We start from the raw sequence: 5,135 nt of genomic DNA, 5'->3' as shown, positions 1-5,135 counted from the left end.
CTTCTTGCATTCGATTGCCGGTTGCGCAGGGCAATAATTTTGAGCTAAAATCGCAATTTATTTCTTTGCTTCCTCGTTTTCATGGCCTCCTTTCGGAGGATGCTTATTTATTTTTGCGTGAGTTTGAAGATGTATGTGCTTTGATTAAGTTGCAACAACTTACCGATGATGCGGTAAAGTTGCGGTTTATTACGTTTTCACTCAAGGATGGAGCCAAGAAGTGGCTCTATGGCTTACCAACGAACTCCATCACCACTTGGGAGGAGTTCACCGTCGCTTTCGTAAAAAAAAATTTCCATTACATAAAACTAATAAGCTTAGGAACGATATTTTACAATTCAAACAAAAGCCATTAGAGTCATTTTCTAAGTTTATGGAGAGGTTCAAAGACCTACTCCAAGAGTGTCCTCACCATGGAATTGATTTGTGGCACTTATGCCAAATTGATTATGAGGGCATAGATTACCAAACAAAGCAACTTCTTGAGTCCATGTGTCCTAACGGTTTTACATCTTTCACGGATGAGGCCGCAGCATGGAACTTCTTACTTGATTTGGCGGAAAAAACAAGAGAGTGGGAATCCACTCAAGACGGTGAGAGAGCCACTTCAAGTAAGGGATTTCTAATAGAGGGTGCCGTGGCAAAAGAGGCCCATCTTGATAGCCTAATCAAAAGGCTAGAAGCCATAGTTGTCAAAGGACCTTCACAAGTCAATCAAATTGCACATAGTGTTCCTATGTGTAGTTGGTGTCAAGCCACGGACCATGTCATGGAAGAGTGCCAAACTCTTGCTAAATTTGGTAATTCTAATGAGAATATAAGTGCTTTGTATTCTAATAATCCTTATTCTAGCACTTATAATTCGGGATGGAGAAATCATTCTAGCTTTTCATGGAGTCAAAGTGGGCCATCTAATTTCCAAGGCCAAGGCCAATTCGGCCAACCTAGGCCCACCTTCCCTCCCACTTTTGTTCGGCCATCCCCTTCCCCTCCTACTTTTCAAAACCCCATGATTAATAATGTTTCAAATCAGCAACCGCCAGGTTTTCAAAAACAAGGAGAGTCGGCACGCATAGCTTCCTTAGAAAAAAGCATAGAACTTCTCACTAGCACTTTCATGACAAGCCAACACAACATGGAGAAGCAAATCTCCCAACTTGCCATGGCGTTGCATGAGAGGGAAAAGGGGAAGATGCCAAGTCAACCCGTTCCTAATCCAAGGAACGTGAATATGAATGTGAATCAACAGGTACCGCCAAATCAGTTGAACGCCATTCAACCAATTTTGCCGCCGCAAGAGCCCTCCAACGAATGTAATGCCGTATATGCTTTAAGGAGTGGTAGAGATTACCACAAGGAGGAGGTCAGATCTAAACCTTCTATAGATATCCAAGATACATCCAAAGAGGTAAGAAAAGACTCCCCTCCAACAGGCTCGATTGCGGAACCCAAACAGGTAAGTGAAGAGCAGGCTGTTTCTCCACCTGAAAATAAGTATGTGCCTAAAGCTCCTTTTCCAAGGAGACTTGCTAATAATAAGAAGGTGGATGCCATGGATAAAATTTTAAATGTGTTTAAACAAGTGCAAATTAACATTCCCTTATTAGATGCGATTTCTCAGGTTCCTACTTATGCCAAAGTGTTGAAAGATTTGTGCACACAAAAGCGCACAACTAATGTGTCCAAGAAAGCTTTCTTGGCCGCAAATATAAGTTCCATCTTGTCTCAACAAATGGTGGCTAAGTATAAGGATCCAGGATGTCCTACAATTTCTTGCACTATTGGTAACACAAATATTGAACATGCTCTTTTCGATTTGGGTGCAAGTGTAAATCTCTTGCCTTTTTCTGTATTTAAGCAACTAGGATTAGGAGACCTCAAACCAACTACCATCACTCTTCAATTGGCGGATAGATCAATTAAAACAACCAAAGGGATGGTTGAGGATGTGTCAGTTAAAGTAGGTGATTTTTTATTTCTCGTAGATTTTGTTGTGTTAGATACCGAGCCCGTTGCTAATATCAATGATCAAATTCCTATCATCCTTGGTAGGCCATTCCTTGCCACTAGCAACGCTTTAATTAATTGTAGAAATGGATTAATGAAATTGTCTTTTGGAAACACATCGGTTGATTTTAATGTCTTTAGATTGGGTAAGCAACCAAATTTTCATGAAGAAATCAATATGTTGCATTCCTTTCCTGATGATATTGTTTCTAACTTTAAAATTGATTTTGATGCAGGATTCCAAGAATGCTTGGATGCACTAAGAGATGATGGAGGAGATGACTTCTTTTCTAAAGCTTTTGCCATTCAAAATGTGGATCCCGTTGGACCACTCGCAACATCTCTCCCAAAGACATCAATCGAAGAAGCGCCACAGTTGGAGTTGAAGCCCTTGCCTTCTCATTTACGTTATGCATTTTTGGGTGCTAATTGTACTTTGCCTGTAATAATTGCTGCGGACCTAACCTCCCCTCAAGAGGAGGAACTCATTAAATTGCTAAAAGATAACAAGGAAGCTATAGGTTGGACAATGGCCGACATCAAAGGAATTAGCCCTTCGATTGTGCAACATCACATCCATCTCGTTGAGGGTGCCAAACCTTCAAGGGAACATCAAAGAAGGGCTAATCCTGTGATGAATGAAGCCATCCAAAAAGAGATTTTAAAATGGTTAGATAATGGGATCATTTATCCCATCTCAGATAGCCAATGGGTGAGTCCCGTCCAAGTAGTACCTAAGAAGTCGGGAGTTACCGTTATACAATCCGCCACCAATGAACTTATTCCTACTCGTATTCAAACAGGATGGCGGGTTTGTATTGACTACCGAAAGCTTAATGCCGCTACTTGGAAGGATCACTTTCCTTTGCCTTTTATTGATCAAATGTTAGAAAGGTTAGCGGGTCATGAGTATTATTGCTTTCTTGATGGATATTCCGGTTACAACCAAATTCCCATAGCTCCTGAAGATCAAGAGAAAACGACATTCACATGCCCCTTTGGAACGTTTGCTTATAGACGCATGCCTTTTGAGTTATGCAATGCACCGGCAACTTTCCAAAGGTGCATGATGAGTATCTTTTCTGACATGGTAGAGACCTTCTTAGAGGTTTTTATGGATGATTTTTCTATTCATGGCTCCACCTATGCTGAATGTTTACATCACTTAAAATTGGTCTTAGAAAGGAGTATAGAAAAGAACCTTGTCCTCAATTGGGAAAAGTGTCATTTTATGGTAAAAGAGGGCATCGTTCTAGGACATGTGATTTCTAAAGAGGGAATTAAGATTGATAAAGCCATGGTGGATCTCATTGTCCATCTTCCACCGCCCAAAAGTGTGAAGGATATTCGATCATTTTTGGGCCATGCGGGCTTTTACCCGCGTTTTATAAAAGATTTTTCTATAAATGCTCGGCCTCTAACCAACTTGTTAGCAAAAGATCAAAAATTTGAGTTTTCCAAAGAATGCTTCGATTCTTTTGAGTGTTTGAAAAAGGAGTTAACTAGGGCTCCCATCATTCAAGCACCTAATTGGACCGAACCGTTTGAAATTATGTGTGATGCTTCCGACTTTGCAATAGGAGCCGTGTTGGGTCAAAGATTCAATAAATTACCGCATGTAATTTATTATGCAAGTAGAACTCTCAATGATGCATAACTCAACTACACCACTACGGAAAAAGAATTCTTAGCGGTTGTGTTTGCATTAGAGAAGTTTCGGTCCTACTTGATTGGATCGCATGTGATAATTTATACCGACCATTCGGCAATCAAGTATCTTGATGGAAAGAATGATGCTAAAGCTCGCCTCATTAGGTGGGTTTTACTTCTTCAAGAGTTTGATTTGGAGATTAGAGATAAAAAAGGGTACGGAAAACTTGGTTGCCGATCACTTGTCTAGACTTCCTAATGCAAAGAATGACGAAGGTCCAATTAATAAAAACTTCCCTGATGAGCAATTCTTTGTTATTTTTAGTGAGCCATGGTATGCGGATATTGTGAATTACTTGGTTACAGGTGCTACACCGGATCATTGGTCCAACCAAGACAAATATCGGTTTCACTCACAGGTAAAGTATTTATTTTGGGATGATCCCTATTTGTTCAAAACCTGTTCGGATCAGATTGTCCGACGATGTGTGCCCGATCATGAGCACCAATCACTTCTATCTTTTTGCCATGATCAAGCCTGTGGCGGCCACTTTAGTGCAAAGAAAATCGCGCACAAAGTTTTACAATGTGGTTTCTATTGGCCAAGTATTTTTAGGGATGCTTTTGATTTTTGTAAGGCATCTAGATCTTGTTAGTCGTTAGGAAGAGTTACAAAGCAAAATATGATGCCCCTCAACCCGATCTTAGTGGTAGAAATCTTCGATGTGTGGGGTATTGATTTATGGGTCCGTTTCCCAACTCTTTTGGAAACTTGTACATTTTGTTAGGTGTAGATTACGTGTCAAAATGGATTGAAGCCATTGCTTGCAAATCCAATGACCACAAGGTGGTGGTCAAGTTTCTTAAAGAAAATATTTTTTCGCGCTTCGGTACACCTCGTGCCATCATTAGTGATAGGAGTAAACACTTTTGTAATAGACCGTTTGAAGCTCTTATGAAGAAATATGGTGTTACTCATAAGTTGGCCACCCCTTATCATCCTCAAACGAGTGGTCAAGTAGAGGTTTCTAATAGGCAAATTAAGCAAATTTTGGAGAAGACAGTGAATCCAAACCGCAAAGATTGGTCCATTAGATTAGTGGATGCCTTGTGGGCTCATAGGACGGCATTCAAGACTGATCTTGGTCAGTCTCCTTACCGCCTTGTGTATGGAAAAGCTTGTCACCTCCCGGTTGAATTGGAACATAAAGCTTTTTGGGCTATTAAGAAACTAAACTTTGATTTATCTTCTGTAGGTGTTCAAAGAAGATTACAACTTTCCGAATTGGAGGAGTTGCGCAATGAAGCGTATGAGAATGCAAGGATCTATAAAGAGAAGACAAAAGCTTTTCATGACAAACATATTTTGAGAAAATCATATCAAGAGGGCGAAAAAGTGCTTCTCTACAATTCAATATTGCATATATTTCCAGGTAAGTTAAGATCCAGATGGGATGGACCATATGTGGTTATTAAAG

At 40.2% G+C, this 5,135-nt stretch overlaps 1 non-coding gene across 1 annotated transcript; it reads right to left on the bottom strand.

Annotated features, from left to right (window-relative positions):
* Window positions 1-313: 313 nt before the first annotated feature.
* LOC143855249 (small nucleolar RNA R71) lies at window positions 314-420 on the bottom strand. Its single transcript, XR_013237750.1, has one exon. It is a non-coding gene; the product is annotated as a small nucleolar RNA R71 (small nucleolar RNA).
* Between the last annotated feature and the right edge of the window lie 4,715 nt (window positions 421-5,135).

Source organism: Tasmannia lanceolata, unplaced genomic scaffold, assembly GCF_043159265.1.
Source record: "Tasmannia lanceolata isolate RefF3 unplaced genomic scaffold, GAP_Taslan_0.1 ptg000020l, whole genome shotgun sequence".
Lineage (NCBI taxonomy): Eukaryota > Viridiplantae > Streptophyta > Magnoliopsida > Canellales > Winteraceae > Tasmannia > Tasmannia lanceolata.
This window is presented reverse-complemented; position numbering and strand designations above follow the sequence as displayed.